At 34.8% G+C, this 23994-nt stretch overlaps 1 pseudogene; it reads right to left on the bottom strand.

Moving 5' to 3' along the window:
- Nucleotides 1–10568: 10568 nt before the first annotated feature.
- Nucleotides 10569–10985, bottom strand: LOC100919722 (annotated as a pseudogene).
- Nucleotides 10986–23994: the final 13009 nt, after the last annotated feature.

Raw genomic sequence — 23994 nt, 5'->3', positions numbered from 1 at the left:
ATAGAGATTATAATTGTGAGAGGGGTGTGAAATTGTGTTCCCTTTGATCTGTAAAATTAACACTCTAAAATTGTGTATCCTTTGATCTGTAAAAAAAGGACATTCCAGTCTCAGGCCCTCCTGGGAAGCATATCTCCCCAGACAAGTTAAGTGGCATCTTCTTATTGGGCCATTTCTAAGGCAAGCCGGATCTCTATTCAAATTCAGCTGAAAAAGCCTTCAAAGTAATTCCGTTTTGGAGATCCTAGTCTGATCAGATCAAACTGCCCCAGCCTCCCATCAAGATCTGCTCATATAAGTTTTTGTTTACTCATTTCTTTGCAGAATGTCCAAAGCAGGACTATGCCTTGTCCCTTGGTATAGCTGCCAGGACTCTGCCCACTGGGAAGACATTCTTTTCTCAGTGCCAGCCTCCATTTCCTTAATAGGACTTTGCCACTAAAGAAATCAGTCTCTTATCAAAGCTAAATTCTCATTCAACAATAACTTTCCATTTTTGCCACCTAAAGCTATTCAGGTTTGTGAATTCTTTCACAAAGAGCCTGTGCCTCTGACCAAAGGGGGATTTCCACAACTCTCTGCACTGCCACTAACCTTTTTCCATCAATTGAACCCATGGGAGCTAATGAGATAACCAAAAAAGAAGAGAAAAGGGCCAAGAATAGAATCTTGGGATACACCTCACTTTAGATAATGTGACAAGTAGAAAGAAAGTTAAGGAAGAAGAAATAATGAAACTCTAGGAAGGAGAAGAGGAAAGGATGATTTATTCACAAGAATGAGGACTAAGAAGAGGTCAAATCTGAAAATGAAGTTCATAATGGTCAATGTTCATAACAGCTACCCTAATTTTGAGTCCATTATCCTTAAAGACTTGAGAAGCAAAAGGGGAGTATGCTGCTAGTATTGAGAGGAATTTGTACTTCTGTGCTGGCTATATTCTTTTCAGTAAATAATCCTTTGTAAAATCTAAAAAAACAAGGGTTATGACCAGAAAAAAGAATTTTGGACATAAACATGGAAGTGGGTGATAGCAAGATAAAGGAAATAATGATTTGAATATGCAGTTGTAGTAGTAGGGAGAAACATGTTGTAGAGATTGAATCAATTAAGGAATTGGGGAATTAGATGACATGTGAGAGTATTTTGAAATTCCCTAATTTGAAGGCAGAAGTTGTAGTTGAGATAAAGAATGTAGAACATTATATATAACAACAAGATTATGTGATGATCATCTATGATGGATATGGTTCTTTTCAACACTGAGGTGATTCAAGGCAATTACAATAAATTTTTGATGGAAAGAGCCATCCACATCCAGAGACTATGGAGACTAAATGTGGATCAAAGAATAATATTTTCACCTTGTTGTTGCTCATTTTTCTTTCTCATGTTTTTTTCCCCTTCTGATCTGATTTTTCTTGCACAGCGTAACGAATATGAAAATATGTTTAAAAGAATTGTACATGTTTAACCTATATAGGATTGCTTACTGTCTTGGGGAGGAGAAAGGGCAGGAGGAAGGGAGAAAAATTGGAACTTAAGGTTTTGCAAAAGTGAATTTTGAAAACTGTCTTTGCATATATTTGGAAAAATAAAAAAGCTATTACTAAAAAAAAAAGAATGAATATCTAATAGGAGAATTACCAATTTGGAAGGAATATTCCAAGGGCTCTGAAATCACATGTGAGTGTCTCCGTATTCCATATGTGGATATGGAGATTTGTCATCTAAGTCTAAGTTGGTTGTAGCAAGAATGGAGAACTTAGAACATAGAATGATAGAACTAAATTTGGAAGCAGGTGAGCAAACTCCAGAATTAATAGAGAGCAGAAAGATCAGTACAAAAATCACTGTATGTAGCAATGATATTATAATATGATATAGTAGATAGGTTACTTAGGCTGATCTCTCATTTTAAAAGGAAACTGAGGCACAAGAGTAAAGGACTTGACTAGAGTTACACAGTTGCTAAATATTTTAGGTGGGATAGGAACTGAGCTCTTTGAAATTCCAAATTCAGCACTCTATCCACTAAGACATTTTCTAAAATCATGTATATAATCTCAGAGTATAGTCTGTAATGGATTTGATTTCAGAAAATCTGAGCTTTATTCCTGACTAGCTGGCTTTGTCATATTTTGGTAATTTTTTTTCTATCCTTGAGCCTCAATTTCCTCACTTGTGAGGGAATTGAATCAAATGGTTTCTAGCTTGAATAGAGGATGATTCTAAGTGAAAGGGCAGAGAAAAAAGACCAAGTTGATGATTAAAAAAGCAAAACATCATGGGAAATATCAATATTTCTTGCACCACCATTCTTAGGAAAAGTTATCAGCCCACACAAGGCCATCTTTTATTGGCTGAAATACAACTGAAATATGTCAGGAAGGTCATGGAACTGAGGTCAGCAGTATTTGGACAGTTATTTGTTAATCTACAATAAAGAGCTAAGGGGCAAGGACTTATAGGAAATGACTTTTAGTTAAAACATAATTTCTTTTTCAAAGGTTGACAATTTCCTGAATTTTAACAGTTAAATAAAAGAATTTTCATTGACTTTTTATGGTCCATCTGGCAGTTTCGCCTTCTTACCGAAGAGATGATATCCCTGATATTCCTTTCCAGGACCATGTGTACTTTTTCTCATGTATCCTGACATATCTAGTCAGGAGAAGGTTTCTAGTTCTTCAGGCCTTCCTCCTGCCATTTTTACTTAGTTTGAAGTTTACTCTAATAAGATAACTCTTTCCTAATCTGTGCAGTTCTACTTTTTTTTTTTTTTTTTTTTTTGACAAATAGCTTAGCACCTGGTTAATAAGCTTTTTTTTTTTTCCATTTCAACATCTGCCCTTTTTCATTTTGTTGTCCTCTTAAATAACTTGCTTCTTAGTTCATTAACTTTCTGCACTATCATTTTAATTCAAATTCAAAAGTACCAAATTCCAATCATTCCATCTCATCCAGATTTCTTAGACTATCTCCTTTGCTCTGGCCTCATTTTCCTTCTTTTTAAGTTGTATCCATTAGTTAAGAAGGTCACCTTAGATTGCCTAGCTGATATTTACAATCTCCCATATTGCTTCCTTTTCTGCTCTTGCTCACTTACTGCTGAAACCCACTGAACCATGTTACACAATCAAATAAATTTGAATAGAAATGTATATTATCTAATTTTAACCCTCACTGTTATATGCAAACCTTTTTACCCTTCCCTGATCACCTCTATCACATTCCCCACAGAAGCTATCCCAAATCATTTCTTTGGCAACTTACTCCATTTTCTTACTTGGGCCCTTGATCCCATTATTTTGTCTTCTTTGGCATTTTGTCTTTTCCATTGTCCCTTCTCACCCTCATTGTGAGGCTTTCCTTAGCCATTGACTTTCTCTGTTGTCTTCAAGCATATCCAGTCACTCATTATACTTTAAAAAAAAAACCTTCGCCTGAAGCAAACATTTCTCCAAGTTATTATTCTTGATTTTTTGTCCTTGTTACAGCCAAGCTCTTAGAAAGAGCTGTTTACAATCATTGCATTTGCTTTGTCTCTATTAATTCACTTGTCACTCACTTGCAATTTGGTTTTTATCCTGGCTACTTGATTGAAATTGCTCTTTTTTTAAAAGACATTTTAAAAAATTATTAAATCCAGTTCATTGCTTATTTGCAGGTTTCATCTTTCTCAACATCTCCACCATTTTTGTCCCTGTTGACCACCCATTCCTCCATCTGGATACTTTCTCTTCCCTGTTTTTATTTTTGTTTTTGACATGGCCCTGAATGGTAAAATAACCATGAAAATATCTGTCTGATAGAAGAATATTTCTTGGTCTCATTTGTGGGATCAGAGCGTGTATCATCACATAGAGAAAACTGGGCCTGGAATCAGGATGACACATCTTCTTGATTTCAAATCTGGCCTCAGACAGACATTTATTAACTATATGACTCTAGGAAAATTACTTAATCCTGTTTGCATCATTTCCTTATTCATAAAAAGAGCTGGAGAAGAAAATGGGAATGCCATTCCAATATCTTTGTCAGGAAAATTCCAATTGGGGTCACAGAATTGGATGGTACTGAAATGATGAACAACAAAATATGTAGATGACTCCTAGATCTCTATATATAGTCCTCATTTCTCTCCAGAAATTATTTTTTATCTTCATCTGATTAGTAGATATGAGGGAAATTAATATGATTAGTAGATATATGAGGGAAATTAATATGCTACTCTGTAATCCATCTTTCCCCTCATTTTGTCATTCCCCCCTCCCTTAGCCTAGATCAAAAGGAAACCTCTCCCAAACCCACACTAAGGTTTGGTTGAAGAATGTGATCACTCCTAACCCTTAGGGCATTTGTTCCTTAACCAGTTTAAAGTAGGACCTCAGGTTTTATTTACCCCATTAAATAGAAAAATAGTTTGGGCTAGGCCCTCCTCAAATGATGACTCTACTATCCTTTTTCAAAATTAGGAGTGACTTAATCTATTTATTTAGCGCTATACCAATCAGACTTCCCAAAAACTATTTTGATGACCTAGAAAAAATAACAACAAAGTTCATATGGAAAAACAAAAGGTCAAGAATTTCAAGGGAATTAATTAAAAAAAAAATTCAAATGAAGGTGGCCTAGCTGTATCAGATCTAAAATTATATTATAAAGCAGCGGTTACTAAAACCATCTGGTATTGGCTAAGAAATAGACTAGTTGATCAATGGAATAGACTAGGTTCAAAGGACAAAACAGCCAATAACTTTAATTATCTAGTGTTTGACAAACCCAAAGACCCCCGTTTTTGGGATAAGAATGCATTATTTGACAAAAATTGCTGGGAAAATTGGAAATTAGTATGGCAGAAACTAGGCATTGACCCACATTTAACACTGCACACCAAGATAAGGTCAAAATGGCTTCATGATCTAGGCATAAAGAATGAGATTATAAATAAATTGGAAGAGCATAGGATAGTTTACCTCTCAGACCTGTGGAAGAGGAAGGAATTTATGACCAAAGAAGAACTAGAGCTCACTATTGACTACAAAATAGAAAATTTTGATTATATCAAATTGAAAAGTTTTTGTACAAACAAAACTAATGCAGGCAAGATTAGAAGGGAAACAATAAACTGGGAAAACATTTTTACAGTCAAAGATTCTGATAAAGGACTCATTTCCAAAATATAGAGAATTGACTCTAATTTATAAGAAATCAAGCCATTCTTTAATTGATAAATGGTCAAAGGATGTGAACAATTTTCAGATGATGAAATTGAAACTATTACCACTCATATGAAAGAGTGTTCCAAATCACTATTGATCAGAGAAATGCAAATTAAGACAACTCTAGATACCACTACACACTTGTCAGATTGGCTAGAATGACAGGGAAAGATAACGCGGAATGTTGGAGGGGATGTGGGAAAACGGGGACACTGATACATTGTTGGTGGAATTGTGAACAGATCCAGCCATTCTGGAGAGCAATTTGGAACTATGTTCAAAAAGTTATCAAACTGTGCATACCCTCTGATCCAGCAGTGTTTCTACTGGGCTTATACCCCAAAGAGATACTAAAGAAGGGAAAGGAACCTGTATGTGCCAAAATGTTTGTGGCAGCCCTGTTTGTAGTGACTAGAAACTGGAAAATGAATGGATGCCCATCAACTGGAGAATGATTGGGTAAATTTTGGTATATGAATGTTATGGAATATTATTGTTCTGTAAGAAACGACCAGCAGGATGAATACAGAGAGGATTGGCGAGACTTACATGAACTGATGCTGAGTGAAATGAGCAGAACCAGGAGATCATTATATACCTCAACAATGATACTGTATGAGGATGTAATCTGATGGAAGTGGATTTCTTTGACAACGAGATCTAACTCAGTTTCAATTGATCAAGGATGGACAGAAGCAGCTATACCCAAAGAAAGAACATTGGGGAATGAATGTAAACTGCTTGCATTTTTGTTCTTCTTCCCGGGTTATTTATACCTTCTAAATCCAATTCTCCCTGAGCAACAAGAGAACTGTTTAGTTCTGCACACATATATTGTATCCAAGATCTACTGTAACCTATTTAACATGTATAGGACTGCTTGCCATCTGGGGGAGGGGGTGGAGGGAGGGAGGGGGAAAATCGGAACAGAAGTGAGTGCAAGGGATAATGTTGTAAAAAATTACCCTAGCATGGGTTCTGTCAATAAAAAGTTTTTAAAAAAATAAAAGTATTTGAAAAAAAAATTAGGAGTGACTTAGTCTTCAAGGGAAAGGCTAAATGGAGAGATCCTGGGTGTGGTGATTTTTTTTTTCTATACAAAATTACTAGAGGCAGTTGACTCCCATGGAGCAATTAACATTCTTTATTTCCAGAAAGGGGTATGATCATCTAACCCTAAAGGCCAACTCACCTACCAATCAGGGTTGCTTTATCCTTGCCAAGGGAAGTCCAAATCAGAAGGGAGACACACCTAGGTCTCTAGCCATTGAGAAAGAGGCCAGAGATGTAATTTCTTGGTTGGGGCTAGCTTACCTAATAAATTCATCATGGTCAAGTTCCTAGTTTTTACTGAGATGCCAGCATGACCCACTTTACTAAAATTTTATGTGTTGCTATTATTGCCCTGGAGAAAACTGTTTTTGGTACCATTTTGTTCACTACATATGTCCATTTGGATGTCCCACAGACACTCAGCTCGTACAAAACAAAGCTCGTTATCATTTTGTCAAAACTCAATTCTTCCTTCTAATTTTCTTTCCTTCTAGTCACTTACGTTCATAACTTAAAATTCACCTTCAAATATATTTTCTATGTCTTGCTGACCCTCTTCAAAATCTAATTTTTCTTTATACTCATACTGCAATCAACTTAGATCAAGATCTCATCAATTTTTGCTCAGAGTATTGCATTAACTTTCTAATCATATTCACTGTATCCAATGCTCTTTTTCTAATCCACCCTTAACATAACTGCTAAGTAAATATTCCTAGTGTAGGACCAACTATGTAAACTCCCTTGCTTCAAAAACAGTGGTGGCTTTCTATTTAAGATAAAATACAAACTTTTCTATTTGGCTCTTAGAGCATAAATAGAGCCATGGTCTGGCTCCAGTATTTTCTTCTATCACTCTACATTCTATCAAAACTGACATCCTTGCTATTCTCTGTCCATGATATTCTACCTCCCATTTCCATGTTCTTGCTAAGGTATCCTATGTTTGGAATGTTCTCCCTCCTCAACTCAGCATTTTTCAAATCTCTAGCTTTCAAAGCTCAGAGAAATTACCATCTCTTTTAAGAGGACTTTCCTGAGAAAACAAATCCCAGTTGTTAGTGTCTTCCCCAAATTCCTGTGCACTTTGTATTTTTGCTATATTTACTTGCCTATGAACACATTATATAACCACCCACTCCACCCTCACCTCCAAGCAGAGGCAATCTATTTGAGGGCAAAGATTGTCTCATACTTTATATTCTTTATATTCTATATTTATATATTTATATTCTTAGGGACTAGTACAGAGCCTAAAACATAGTAGGTACTTAGAAATGCTTGTTGATTAGTGGATTATTTTGAAGATATGAGACCCTACTAATAACTATTGACCTTGGGATAAGTTACTCCTATTCTGGTCTATAAGCATTTATAATACTATGTACAACATACTCTGCTAGGTCCTGGAGATAAAAATATACCAAATGACACAATCTCTCCCATATAGGATCTTATGGGCTATTAAGAGGTTGGGACTTAACACATAAAATGAGAAAAGTACATGAGTTGTCAGAGATACCTAGGAAATTGGAGAGGGATGAACTCTTCCAGTTTGGAGCAGAGAGAAAGAGAGGCAGAGGGAGAGGGAAGGAAAAGGGAAAGGGAGAGAAAGAGTAAGAGTAAAGAAAACTTCAATGTCATTTTTACATGTAACTGGGGAAAATACAAAGAAAGAAAGAAAGAAAAAGCTTCAGGGAACTCATGGCATTTGAGCTGCATTGATGGAAGAAAGGAAGTACATTTTGGGCAAGGGGTAAGGCAACTATGTGTTAAGAGTCAATTCTTATTGATGCTGTTAGAGAAAATCAATTGTTAAATTGTTAAATTTTCATTGTGAGAATTTATACCTCAGAAGTTAGCTTTTGCTAAATTAGAACTTGATCTATTGTTTTCTTGATTCTCTAGATTTTGTATAGTGACAGAGAAAATATTAAATGTAAACTTAAAAATGCTTCCATGAGTAATCTCCCTTCATCTTTATTACTCCCCCTTCAAAGTCCATTGTTAAACATTTATCAGCCCAGCTCTAGGCAAGACTTGTTTGAAAACAAGAAGATAGGGCATACTTGGAAAATAAACTCTTATAGGGAGGATAAATACAAGTGTATTTAAAAAAAAAAAAAAAGGCCGAAAGACAAAAGTTCTTGAATAGCAAAGTAAAGAATTTATGTTTTATTTTCTAGACAATGAGGAAGTACTGAATATTTATTGGAATAAGTGAGATAGCTGCCAAGATACTAGTTCTACAATTCCTCAACTCTCTGACTAATAATCTTACAACTATAAAAACTGTAACATGGCTCATACTTCTATAAGGATTTACAGTTGTCAGAGTACTTTCCTCAGAACAACTCTGTGAAATGAGCAAGGTCTTGGAAATCTAGGCAGCAGCTCTGTTAGGAAGTACCCACAATGGTGCATTTCCAGTGTTTACTACAATTTTCTATCACAATGAAATTGAACTGTCACATTTATAGGATAATTTTTAATATCCTTCTCTGCTGTCACCTTGTGGCAGTAACATGCAAGGCAAGGAGGAGTGTTGAAGTTTCTATGACTTTTCCTTAATATCTTCTTTTTTATTGCTAGCATCTTTTTTTCTGCTCATTCTCTCCTGATTCTTTGGGCACTTCTAGATGGATGGTTTCAGTTTTATTTCTCCTTCCCTCCTAAACAAGAGCGTGATTTGCATTACCTAGAGATCATTCCCAGGGTAAACTGAATCCTTGGTCCTGCTGGTACCTCTGAAAATAAGTGCCTGTGCACCCCAATTTCATGAGGTTTTTTAAAATTGTGCCTTTAATTTTTATTTTTGGTCTCTATTTTCTCCCTATCTTCACCCCTTCCCATCAATTGAGAAAGGAAGTAATTTAATATCCATTAAACATATGATATCATACAAACATTTCCACATAAACCACATTGCAAAAAGAAGCAAGAAAAAAGAAAAAAAAAAGATAATTTAATATGCACTCAAAATTCATTAGTTCTCTCCCTAGAAGTAAATAGTATTTTTCATAATGAGTACTTTGAAATTGTCATGGATCATTTTATTGATTAGAGTTGCCAAGTTTTTCATAGTTGATTATATTGCTGTTACTGTCTATATTGTTTTCCTCATTCTGCTTATTTCACTTTGCATCAATTTATATTATGTTCACAGGTTTTTCTGAAATCATCATTCTCATTATTTCTGAATTGAACCTATTTGCTCTGCCCTTCCCAATTTGGAAAGTCCCTATTCTGTCCTCCAATTAGAAATTAGATTACCTAATACTATATCTTGGTTTGTATCCTGTTAATTGTTTTCTTTTAATGCATAAAAAGGTTTCCTCCTCTATTTGGGTTCCAATGCCAAGCTGAGGAGGCCTGGTCTAGATTTGTTATGCAATTGATATGCTCAGAAACAATGAAACCCATTAATTTCTTTTTATTTTGACAGTAAGCTCACTAGTTAGTATTCTCTGCTGGCCACCCAAGGTAACTACTACTATTAGAGCAAAATACTTGAGAGGAAAGTAAACTTTAAAGTAGCTCTCTTCTAGAATATCCAAGAAAAGCAACCAACTTTGCCTCCTTTCATATATTGTGTTAATGTGGTAAAAGCTAGCAAAAATATTTTAGTTTAAAATTTTTTAACTTAAGAACTAATTCAAATAGGAATTACAATTCTGCTGAGATCAGTTTTGGACTTAACAATTATGTTACACAAAAATATAGCAAGGGAACAGAGAGATGTTGATCTCTTCCTCTGCTAAGCAAAGCCTGTTAAAAGTTACGGAGTTAGAAGAGTTTTTGTTGCCAAAAAAAGTATTTTTTTCTCTAAGAGATTTTATTTTAAGGGTATGGCCTGTGTTCAAACCAGTATGGATATCAATGCTAAAAAGAGGATATATCAAAATGAGATTAATTAGAACATACTTATTTTATGCCCTAATAATCTTATAATGATGCCTCTCAATATAAACAGCAAAAATTTGTTTTTTACACTAAAGAACTAAGGTCCAGTTTTTCTTATTGCTGCATTTTATAATGTTTAGTTCCTCAAAATAATATGGTTACATGACAAAGCAATATAGAACAAATTTGGAATTAGATCATCTAATATTAAAATAATAGAATGTTATTCTAATAATAGAACACCAAATTCAAATTACTGAAAAACATATTAGTCATAAGAACAGTTATGTAAATTAGTCCTTTTAATGTTATACACATGAAATCATAATAAAAAGCCAATTATAAACAGGATGCTGTTCCTCTATTTTCATTAGCAACATATTTCTCCTACAGTAAACCAAGTTTGTATTCCATCATCATGTATGTTTTCCCATTATTTCACTTTGATGGATCATTAAGAATATCTTCAAATACATTGCTCTCAACAGTACCCCTCAAAACATGCAGGGAGAGACTGGAGCTCTGAATAAATGGAAGAAGCTCTACCTGTCACTGCCTTGAATTCCATCTGGAATATCAGGGAACATTTTTGGATATTTTTCACTGTGGAACCATTCATTTTATCTTGATTAAGCTGGAATTTTTTTTTCTGTTAATTCAAAAGAATGATTAGGCAAACATTCATTTTTTTTATACAAGAAAACTTCTCCAAAGAACATCATGGTTTCCAAAAGAACTACTAGCTGAAAGTTCAAAAACTGAAATACTCTCCTTTAACTAAGATTTAAATTTTCTGCTATTCATCTTTGATCAACCTGCTTCTCTTTCTTGTCATTTCCACTATCTATTATCATTTCCATTGTGAGACCATCTTCTCCCACATCCCTTTGGCTGAGCTTTAAAGATCAGAAGACCTGGGCCTGTTTATTGACACTAAGACCTATGAAACTACAAGAAAGTGACAAAGTCACTTTTCCCTGCAAAGCCTCCATTTTCCCATCTGCAAAATGAAGACAATACTTCATTGGCTACATTATGAGCTATTGTGAGGAAGGTGTAGTTGTTCTTCAGTTGTTTCAATTATGTCTGCCTCTTTGTGACTCCATTTAGTGTTTTCTTGGCAAAAATACTAGAGTAATTTGCTATTTCCATCTCCAGTTTATTTTATAGAAGAAGAAACTGAGGCAGACAAGATTAAGTAACTTGCCAGGGTCATAGAACTAGAAATTATCTGAGTCTGGATTTGAACTCAGTCAGTCTTCTGACTAAAGGCTTAGCACCCTATCCAGTGAACTGCAGCTATCCTATGTTATGAGGAAAGCACCACCTGGCAGCATGATAAAAATGAGTGATGATGAGTATTCAAAAATTTTTTTATGTCTATTGCTGCTGCTGCTGCTGCTAAAATACAGTGAAGATAAAAGAGGTCTGTTGATTTTATTAGCCACTACACAAGATGATATAATTGGGAAATCAATTTTGAATTTTCTACTTACACTTTCCTCAGATCTTATAAGCAAGGTCTTTGCAAATATAGATGATTTTTCCCTATTTCAAATCACTCATTTATCAGAGTATAGATGAGTAGGTGCATTGCAGCAGAGATGTGATAAAAGAAAATAACTCACATTTCTCTAGCACAATAACCATGTGCTAACCACAGATAATAAATACATATTATTGTCCTCCTTTTACAGGTGAAGAAACCAAGGCTCAGAGGGTTTAAGTGACTTGCCTATGGTCAAACAGCTAGTAAGCAACAAAGCCAAGTTTCAAAGTGGGGTCATGTGACTGGGTCCAAAATCTTTTCTATCATATTATACTGCTTCTCATGATGACTTCCAGCCAAATACCTACCTAGATTCACCATAATTCAAAAGTCCTTCATATCATGGAGAATGTGAACAAGGACTTTTTTATTGTCACTTTTTATTATAATTTTTTTAAAAATGCAATTAAGAAGTATTTATTTTTATTTAAGCTCACCGATCTTACCTGTTCTCCTAGTCTCAATTTAAAAGGAAGGAGAAGAAAATCTCTTGTTAAAAATATGTATAATCAAGCTAGACACACTCTTACATTTGCCCTGTACAAAAATGTGTGCCTCATTCAGCATCCTAAATTCATCCCTTTTCTATCAGGAGGTTTATAGCATAGCTCTTCACAGGTTCTCTGGGATCATGGTTGGGTTCTTATGATGTTGTTTTTAAGGTATGAATTATTATGTTAGATTTATTTAATAGTAATATCCCTGGCATCCTAGCAGATGTAATAGATATTTTACATGTAATAGATGCTTAAAGAAATGTTTGAGTGATTCAAAATTCGGATTTTCAGTATAACTAATGTAGTGTCTTGTTACCTTAAAGATTTAGGTGGCATGTTAGTGCCATCTACTGGTATCTTAAAACATTCTACATTATAGTTCCTGGTCTGTTGCTATGCAATGAGACGCTACTATTTTATGTAATGACCAAGCTAGCACCCAGGATACCTTAGAATCAGCTGGATTCAGGATAAGCAAAAGTTCTTAGTTTTTATTCTTGGTCTTTAGGGGTAGAAGTGAAGGGGATGGAAGCAAGATCTCTGCAACCTCCTTCTTTCTTGTCCACCGCCAAAGTGACCCTGGCTAGTTTTGGAGCCAGCATAGGATAGTGGGAAGGGCCATTTTCCAAGCATATGCCCATGGAGTTTTGTCCAATCGGTAGTTAGCGTCAAGTGCTCGGCTTTCCTGACCTCAGTTCATCGACTCAAGAGTTTCAGCCCTCTACAATTGTAGACAAGCCCATCGATTATTTTAGCAGGTCTGGAATGAGAATTACCTGATATTGAACCCATCATTGTATGACAAAACAGAACTTTTAAAAGGAAGTCTTGTACCTGGACCATTTCAGTGGTGGAAAGGAAGGTTAGGGTGCTTGTGGGTGTGAACAGCCTCCTGAGCATAATTTAGTAGATAGAGATCATAGTAGATGCTGCTGCTGAGGAAGTTGGAGTCTGAGAAGTTCAGAGGGGCCATAGATTAGGCTAAAGATAGGCTCATAGAGTATAAGTGAAGCACTGGAGAGAATGAATGGGAAGAGAGAAGAAAAAAAGAAAATAATCTGATGGTACTTAGGTAATGTAATAAGGATGGAGTAAATTTTAAATCAGATCTATCTTCTGAGTATACAGCAGTGAGTAAACAAGAAGTATGACATCTCCTTCTGAACCGAGTTGTGGTCCATTTAAGAAACTGTATTTCCTATTGTGATTCCTTTTAGATTCCCAGCCCCTCCTGGCTGAGACATATCCTCCCCAGACAAGTTGTCTTTCCTGAATGCCAGGGCCTTTGATTCAATTACAAATCCTGGTCAAAAGGATCAAATGCAAAAGTATTTGAATTCCAATAGGAGATCTGGGTTTGTCTCAGTCTCTACTGGATCTGAGCCAACTTAGTCTCTCCCAGCACCCCCTGATTCTGATCTGCTCGGGCTTCCCAACCCCCACCAAAACAACCAATGTAATGAGCTTTCATCAACTAAAGTCTTTGCAGATGGACCTCAGTGGCTCATTTAGCTGCCAGGACTTTCTGTCCATTGAGAACTGCATTCTCAGGGCAAAACTCTATTTTCCATAGATCTGCCACAAAAAAGAAGTCAGTCTCTAGGTAAACTCATTTCTATCTAACAATAAACTTTCATTTTGCAACTAATATTCGGGAATGAGTGAATTCTTTCACTCCTAGAACCTGCGGCTGATTTAATGAGGATTCTTAATAACTCTCTTATAGCCACTAACCTCTAGATGACCAGGAATCTAGACCACTCTACACCTCATCACTTCTGCTAACACTGTGGGTCAGGGGGTGGGAATTGCCAGTCTTGGACAGAATGTCCCATCAGTGAATAAGGGAAAATGGAAGGATTAGGATCAAGAATTGAAGAATCAGAGATTTAGAGCCAGGAGAAATTTAGGCAATTAAAAGGCATAGTGGATAGAGGGCTGAAGTGGGAAAATCTATGTTCAAATATGGCCTTATATACTTACTAGCTGTGTGACGTTAGACAGATTAGTTTACCTTTGTTTGCCTCAGTTTTCTTACCTTGCAGAGTTGTTGTGAGGATCGAATAAGACAATATTTGGCACAGTAATACCAACATATAGTAGATTCTATATAAATGTTTATTCCTTCCCTTCTCCCCTTCCTCCCCCTCCCTGGGCAAAGGTTACCTAGTCCAAATTCTACATTTTGTAAATAAACTAATACCCAGAAAGGTGATGTAATATCAGGTTCTTTGGCTTAAAATCTAATTTTCTTTTCATTGTATCAGAATAAAAGAATAATTGTGTGTACACTAAAATATTGTGGGTTCTGGGTGGTGGGACATGTTTCTTCAGCTTCCTGCCATAGATCAATGATAGCAATCAGCAGAAGGTATCTGAATGCTATTGAAAGATATGAGATCTATTCCCAGATCTTTGATTAATTAGTCTTAGGGCCTTAGTTCTGTTCCTTGTTCTGTTTTATCATCCATAACGCAAGGAAGTGGTGTCTACAATTCCCTGAGTAACTTCTTGTTTGTTTCTATAATTTGAGCACTTTTGTGGGTTAAAAACCAAAAAAAAAGTTCATATGTAGAGCCATTTTGTAGTGATGTAAAAAAATGTAAAAGGCAATTTAGCACCAAGATTTCCTTGTCATTGGAATTTAAGCTAAATTTCCTCCCCAAAAGTCAAAGTGACTGAATCTGAATTTTGGTTGATTCAGATGACTAGACCCAAGGTAGACCACCATTGATATATCTTTCCAACTGCTTGAAGTTTTGTTGATGTGGCTTCTGGTTCTCTTAGGTTACCAACGTAATGTCCAGTACACTTATTGAATGGCCTAGACTTATAAGAGTCATCCCATCACTATACTCCTGCTAGACATGTTTCTTTTTTTTTAATTTTTAAAGTTTTTTATTTTCAAAATATATGCATGGATAATTTTCAACATTCAAACTTGCAAAACATTATGTTCAGTTTTTCCCTTCCCTTTCCCTCATTCCTCCCCTAAATGACAAGCAATCCAATATATGTTAAACATGCAATTCTTCTATACATATTTCCATAGTTATCATGCTGCACAAGAAAAATTTGATCAAAAAGGAAAAAAAATAAGAAAAAAAAATAAAATGCAAGCAAACAACAACAAAATAGGTGAAAATACTATATTGTGATCCACATTCAGTCCTCATAGTCCTCTTTCTGAATGCAGATGGCTCTCTTCATCACAAGACTATTAGAACTAGCCTGAATCACCTCACTTTTGAAAAGAGAATTAGTCATTATATAATTTTGTTGTTGCCATGTATAATGTTCTCCTAGTTCTACTTACTACACTTAGTCTCTCCAGGACTCTCTGAAATCATCCTGCTCATCATTTCTTTTATAGAACAGTAACATTCCATAACATTCATATAACATAATTTTTTAGCCATTCCCCAACTGAGGGGTATCCATTTAGTTTCCAGTTTCTTGCCTCTACCAAAAGGGCTGCCACAAACATTTTTGCACATGTGGGTTCTTTTCATTTTTTATGATCTCTTTGGGATACAGGCCCAGTTCAAACACTGCTGGATCAAAGTGTATGCACAGTTTGTATGCCTTTTTGGCATAGTTCCAAATTGCTCTGCAGAATGGTTGAATCAGTTCACAAATCCACCAACAATATATCAGTGTCCCAGTTTTCCTGAATCCCCTGCAACATTCATCATTATCTTTTTCTGTGGAGAGGTAAATAGTGATACCTCAGAGTGGTCTTAATTTGCAATTCTCTGATAAATAGTGATTGAGAGCACCTTTTCATATGAATAGAAATGGTTTGATTTCTTCTTCTGAAAATCTCTGTTCCTATCCTTTGACCATTTATCAATTGGAGAATGGCTTGAATTCTTGTGAATTTGAGTCAAATCTCAGTATTTAAAAATAAAACCTTTATCAGAACACCTTTGGTATAAATTTTCCCCCAATTTATTGCTTCCCTTCTAATCTTGTCTGGATTGGTTTTGTTTATTCAAAAACTTTTAAACTTAATATAATCAGAATTATCCATTTTGCATTCCATAATGTACTCCAGTTCTTCTTTGGTCACAAACTCTTGCCTTCTCCACAGATCTGAGAGACAGACTATCTTTTATTCTTCTAATTTGTTTATAATATCACACTTTATATCTAAATCATGAACACATTTTGATCTTATCTTGGTAGAATGTTTAAGTGTGGGTCAATGCCTAGTTTCTGCCATACTAATTTCCAATTTCCCCAGTAATCTTTGTCAAATGGTGAGTTCTTATCCCAGAAATTGAGGTCTTTGGCTTTATCAAACACTAGATTATTATAATCAATGACAATTATGATTTGTGAATATAACCTACTCCACTGACCAACAACTCTTGCTTAGCCAATACCAAATGGTTTTGAATATATATAATATATATATAAACTATATTATAGTTTCAACTATTTCTAGTCATATGAAAAGGTGCTCCAAATCATTATTGATCAGAGAAATACAAATTAAGACAATTCTGAGATAACACTACACACCTGTCAGATTGGCTAAGATGACAGGAAAAGATAATGATGAATGTTGAAAGGGATATGGGAAAACTGGGACACTGATACATTGTTGGTGGAATTGTGAATGAATACAACTATTCTGGAGAACAATTTGGAACTATGCTCAAAAAGTTATCAAACTGTGCATACCCTTTGATCCAGCAGTGTAACTGTTGGGCTTATATCCCAAAGAGATCTTAAAGAAGGGAAAGGGACCCATATATGCAAAAATGTTTGTGGCAGCCTTTTTTGTAGTGGCTAAAAACTGGAAATTGAATGGTTACCCGTCAATTGGAGAATGGCTGAATAAATTGTGATATAAATGTTATGGAATATTATTGTTCTGTAAGAAATGACTAGTAGGATGCTTTCAGAGCAGCCTGGAGAGACTTACATGAACTGATGCTAAGCAAAATGAACAGAACCAGGAGATCATTATACACTTCAACAACAATATTATATGATGATCAATTCTGATGGACATGGCTCTCTTCAACAATGAGATGATCCAAACTAGTTCTAATTGTTCAGTAATAAAGAAAGAACTATGGGAAATGAGTGTGGACCATTCCTGCATTTCTGATATAAACCCTATTTTATTATATTAATATATTAACCTGGAGATAATTTGCTGTAATCTCTTTGTTAGTATTTTATTTAAGATTTTTGCATTAATATTCATTAGGGAAATTGGTCTATAATTTTCGTTCTTTGTTTTGGCCCTACCTGACTTAGGTATCAACATCACATCTTTGTCATAAAAAAAAAAAAAATTGGTAGGATTCCTTCTTTCCTTTTTTTTTATCCTTTTCCCCCCAAAGAGTTTGCATAGTATTGGAATTAATTTTTCTTTAAATGTTTGGTAGAATTCATATGTAAATCCATCTGGTCCTGGAGATTTTTTTCTTAAAAAGTTGATTAAAAGCTTGTTCAATTTCTTTTTTTCAAATGGAACTATATAAGTAGTTTATTTCCTTCTCTGTTAATCTGAGCAGTTTATATTTTTGTAAGTATTCATTCAGATTTAGATTATCAGATTTATTGGCATACAGTTGGGCAAAATAGCTCTGAATTATTATTCTAATTTCCTCTTTATTGGTGATAACTTCATCCTTTCCATTTTTGATACCAATAAGTTTATTTTCTTCTTTCCTTTTCCTAATCAAATTAACAAAATGTTTATCTAATTTTTTGCTTTTTTCATAAAACCAACTTAGTTTGTTTATTAGTTCAATAGGTGTTTTACTTCCAATTTTATTAATCTCCCCTTTTATTTTCAGAATTTCAAATTTGGTATTTAATTGGGGGGGGGTTAATTTGTCCTTTTTAAAGTTTTTAGTTGCAGACCAAATTCATTGATCTTCTCTTTTTCTATTTTATACAAGTTTAGATACAGCTTTGGCTGGATCCTATAAATTTTGGTATGTTGTTTCATTATTGCCATTTTCTTGGATGAAATTATTGATTGTTTTTATGATTTGCTGTTTCACCCACTCATCTTTTAGAGTCAGATTATTTAATTTCCAATTAATTTTTGGTCTATTTTTCTCTGGCTCTTTATTACGTGAAAAAAATTATATTTCTATCTGTCTCCATTTAATTTTTGCCAAAAGTCTATCATACCTAGCTTTTCTAAAATTCTATTTACCTCCTTAACTTCTTATTTATTTTGTGGTTTGATTTATCTAGTTCTGAGAGAGCAAACGTGAAATTCTCCACTAGTATAGTTTTGCTGTCTCTTTCTTTTTGCATCTCTCTGAACTTTTCTTCTAGGAATTTGGATGTTATACTACTTGGGGCATATATGTTTAGTATTGATATTATTTCATTATCTATGGTACCCTTTAGTATGATATAGTTTACTTCTTTATTTTTTTAATTAGATCTTTTATGTTTTTGTTTGATATATTATCAGGATTGCTACTCTTGCTTTTTTACTTCAACTGAAACATAATAGATTCTGCTTCAGTCTTTTACCTTTATTCTAAATGTATCTCTCTGTTTTAAATGTGTTTCTTGTACATAATATATTGTAGGATTTTGGCTTTTAATCCAGTCTGCTATTCACTTCTGTTTAATGGGAGAGTTCATCCCATTCATATTTACAGTTAAAATGATTAATTCTGTATTTCCTGCCATCTTATTTTCCCCAACTTGTATTTTTGTCTTTCCTTTCCCCCTTTCCCTCCTCCCCAGTATTTTGCTTCTAATCACTACCTTCCTCAAATAGCCCTCCCCTTTTCTTATACATTTATTTTTCTACTTCTGTTCTCTCTTCTAGTAGACTCCTCTTTCCCTTTCCTCTTTCCCCTTCTACTTCTCTATAGGGTAAGACAAGTTTCTCTATGAAACTAAGCATGTTTGATATTCTTTCTTTAAGCCAAATCTGATGAGAGTAACATTCACACAATGCTCATTTCCCTCCCTCAATTTTAATAGGTCTTTTTTGCCTTTTCATGAGATGTAATTCACCCCATTTTACCTCCATTTTCCTTTTCTTCCAGTACCATCTGCTTTTACCTTTAGTTTTTTTTTATATTCTCACAATAAAATAAAATTGTACCTGCACCCTCCAAATATACACATAACAGAGATAAAATCTTCAAAAGCTAAACATATCTTCTTATATATATATATATATATATATATTTAACTTTTAAAACATAAAGCTATTTTTCTTTCCTTTTTACCTTTTTATGCTTCTCTTGAGTTCTGCATTTAAATATCAGATTTTCTTTTCCATTCTGGTCTTTTCATCAGAAATAAATGAAATTCACCTATTTCATTGAATGTCCAGCTTTTTCCCTGAAAGATAATGCTTAATTTTGCTTTATAACTGATTCTTGGTTGCAATCTAAGTTCCTTTGCCTTTGTAATATCAGATTCCAGGCCCTTCCATCCCTTAAATTGGAAGCTACTGGAGCCTGGATAATCCTGATTGAGGCTCCTTGAGATTTCAATTATTACTTTCTGCCTGGTTGCAGGATTGTTTCCTTGAGCTGATAATTTTGGGATTTGGCTACAATATTCCTTGGCGTTTTCATTTTGGGGTCTCTTTCAGAAGTTGTTTAGTGAATTGTTTCAATGGCTATTTTATCCTCTGATTATAGGACATCAAGGCAGTTTTCCTTGATGATTTTCTGAAAGATGATTTCTATGCTCTTTTTTTCATCATGGTTTTCAGGAAGTCCAATAATTCTTAGTTTGTTTCTCCTGCATCTATTTTCCAGGGCAGTTGTTTTTCCAATGTGGTCTTTTAAATTTTTCTTCTATTTTTTTCTTTTTTTCTTTTGCTTTTGTTTGACTGATTCTTGATGTCTCATTGACCCATTTCATTTGTTCAATTCTAAATTTCAGTGAATTATTTTCTTTAGTTAGCTTTTTTATCTCCTTTTGCATTTGATCAATTGAACTTTTAAATGAGTTATTTTTTTCATTGGAGTTATTTTTCCCCATTTCACAAATCTTGTTTTTGAATGAATTGGTTTCTTTTTCAAATCTATTTTGTAAGGAATTATATAATTGTTCCATTTCACAAAATCTATTTTCTAAGGAGTTTTCTTCAGATAATTTCTGTGTTTCCTTTTCCAAACTCTTCTGCAAAATTCTCATTTCCTTTCCCCATTTTTCTTCTCTCTTTTAAGATCCCTTTTGAATTCTTCCAAGAGGGCCTTCTAAGATGGAAACCAACTCATATCATCTATCTAGAGATAATTTGCCTTTAGCGTCCTCAGACACTGTTCTTCTCTGTCTCCATAAAAGCTATTTATGTTCAGAATTCTTTTTGCTTTTCTGCTCATTTTTTAAAGGTTGCTTTCTTCTCTTAGGGCAAAGGGGAGATTGTCCCACACTTTCTCTATAGGCAACAGTGGTTTTATGCTGCTCTGAGCCAATATTGCTGGCTTTCTTCCTGTGCTGAATGGGTATGACTAAGTCTCATGGCATTCTAGGGTTCAAATGCTCACTATTTGTCTTTTGTATTTGCATTGGATGTCTCACAGTTAATCTGCTGATCCTCTGGCTTCTGAACCAGGACAGATTAGGTAATGCCGCTGTATTTTGGTTAAGAGCTCCTGGTAGATTCCTGGTGGGCAGACACCATCCTGTTCTGGGTCCCTGAGCTGCATCTGCACTCATCCACCTCTCTTGTGTCTGATTGAAACAGACATTTTCTGAAGTTCTTCCAAAATATCTTCTGCTAAAAATTTGTTACACTCCAAATACTTGTGGGTTCTGTCACTCCAAAACCATTTCAGAAACTTGATATGGTGTTGATCTGAGGGATGCCAGGAAGAACTCAGGTAAAGAATTATCTACTCTCCACCATTTTGAATCTCCCCCTAGACATATTTCTGTATGGAAATGAGGTGTCATATCTTATTCAGTGAAGTACTATTTTTCCCATGCTAGAGTCAAGTAAACTTTCTTTTGTTGGCTATTCATTTCTTTATCATTTCAAATCTAAGCTAACAACTAATCTTGAATTAGGTGGAACCCTTTATAATTGCATAGCAGACACTCCTAATTTACTTTGAAAAAGAGAATTTCTTTATTGGGGGTTCCATATAATGACAGATCAGGACCAAACAAACAAATAAATATCAAAGAAAGGACTTTTTCATTCATCATACAGCTAGTATGAGAACAAAATCATATGTGTAAAGCTCTTAGCATAGTTCTTGGCATATAGCAGGCATATGGTAGTAACTCCTCCCTTCTTTCCTATTTTCTTTCTTTCTTTCTTTCCCTCCCTTCCTTTCTTCTTTCTGTCCTTCTTTCTTTCTTCTGTAATTTCAATGGGTGGCACAAACCCTCACCCAAAGAACATATGACCTCTCAATACACATGATTCATCAATTCTTATAGCTGGCAACATTCCTCACATTTTTCTCTATAATGCTAAGTCTTTTAGTCTGCTTAAGCTGGTCCCCAGAAAACAAATGCACATGTACAAACAGGTCAGTTTTCAAAACTTCTTACACTTGCCTGGTATTTGGGGAGTTTACTTTCTGCTATCACAGCCTTCAAGAACCAGAGCCCCAGTAATTCTAAGGCATTCTGTCTGGCAGAACTGATGCCCTGCCCCCAAGTCTTTAAAAATGTCAGGGTACCTTCCTAAGCACCTGAGTTATTTCCTAGGAAATGGGAGCCCAACAGCATTTGCCATATTCCACAGCAGTGAAGCTTGTCATTCACTTCAAATTGACAGGAAGGAACAATATTTTCACTGCAGAGCATAAAATTGGGGCTTAAGTGTCCCTGTTCCCCTGAGAGTCCTTAGAGTAAGAAAGCGGGTGTGTTTATGTGATTGTAGAGAAAAATGCTCTTCTGTCCTAAAATTCTCTTGGCTCAGATTCAGAAATAAATGTCCAAAATTAAATTAAATATTAAAGTAGTTAAAATAACTGAACCTTCTCCTTCACCATATATCCCTCTCTTCTTCCTCCACTTCATCCACTTTTCCCAGTTGTAAAGGCCATTAAGACTCTATTCCCTGGAATATGTAGACTCAAAGAAAAACAGAATGTGCTCTACTATAAAGAGTACTAGGCTTGGAAACAGTAAGTCTGAGTTCTGTCATGCCTTTGACGTTTAGTAACATGACTATAGACAAGTCACCAACTCCAAAACTTGAGTTTTCTCACTGTCAAAGAAGTTATCTCTCAGTCTATACCCAGTGAGTCAAAGCATATGAAAAATCAGCTCTCAAAAGAAAAATCACAAACTATTAACAACCATTTGAAAGATTGCTCCAAATCACTGATGATAAAAAACATTGCAATTAATTCTGAGGTTTTATCTCATTGCCAGGAAATTTTTAAAGAAGATAAAAAATGGAAATAGTTGATATTAGAGGGACTGTGGGAAAGAGAAATACATAAACATATTTGTTAGAGCTGTGAATTGGTCTAACCATTTTGGAAAGAAATTTGGAATTTTATTAAGGAAGTGATTAACATGTCTTGATCTAAAGATTCTCCTGTTAGGCATACATCACAATGAGGTCAAAGACAGAAATATAGGTCCCACACATACACAAATATACATATATGTGTATTTGTGATGGCAAAAAAATCCCTGGAAACAAAGTGGATGCTCATCAATTGGAGAATGGGTAAACAAAATATGGTACATGAATGTATCAGGGAAGAAGAAAGATTGAATCATGGCTGTCAAATACTAATACATTATAAAAAACAATAAAGATGAAGAACTAAGATAGTCTTCTTTCTTCTTTCCAATCTTCTTATATCTTACTCCTTTCCTCATACTTCCAATCTAGAGATTCTGTCCTCTTTGCTATTCCTCACTGAAGATACTATCTTCTAAACCTGAGTCTTTTCTCTGACAGGCTCTCATATCTGGAACATTCTCCCTCTTCATTTCTGCTTCTTATCTTCCTTGCCTTTTTTTAAAGTCTCAGATAAAATCCCACCTTTTAAAAGAAGACTTCCTTGATCCCTATTATGCTAGTGCCCTCTGAAACCCCAATTTATCCTATTTTATCAACATAGTTGGTTTCATGATGTGTTTTTTATTAGATTGTGAACTCCTCAAGTACAAGAACATTTCTATTGTTGCTTTTATTATTGTTGTTATTACCCTTTCTTTATATCCAAAGAGGTTAATACAGTACTTGGAACAAAGTAGGTGCTTAATAAATGCTAGTTTATCCATATGGAAGAATGATATTGAATAAAGTAAGTAGAACTGGGAAAAGAGCATATACAATGACTACAAAAATGTGAAGGAAAAGAACAAAAAAAAATACAAGATGAAATCCTAAAGTATTATAATGAATAAGCTTGGTTCAGGAGAATAGATGAGAAAATGCACATACTACTTCCTTCTTTAGAAAATCGGGATGCTACATATGTCAGAATCCATGTTTGTGGGTTTTATTGAACTGCTTTTCTCTTACTCCTGATCCCTTTCTCTATTTTATTCTGTTATAACAGATGGCTTACTGAGTAAAAATGATGAAGGGATACATTTGGAAATGAAAGTAATGTAAAAACAAAAGCTAGAAACAAATTTAACCTCCCACCCCCACCCCAACAAGAGAGAGATCGGAATACTTGCACTACTTGCCTTACAGCACTGTTGGTAAAAGATTGATCCAACAAAATACTATATAAACTTGAGAATTATAGGGGCAGGTACTGGCTACCATTGAACAAAGGCTGGTACATTGGAACCTATAACTTCTTTCTAATGGATAGACAAA

The sequence above is a fragment of the Sarcophilus harrisii genome, chromosome 2 (genome assembly GCF_902635505.1).
Source record: "Sarcophilus harrisii chromosome 2, mSarHar1.11, whole genome shotgun sequence".
NCBI lineage: Eukaryota > Metazoa > Chordata > Mammalia > Dasyuromorphia > Dasyuridae > Sarcophilus > Sarcophilus harrisii.
This window is presented reverse-complemented; position numbering and strand designations above follow the sequence as displayed.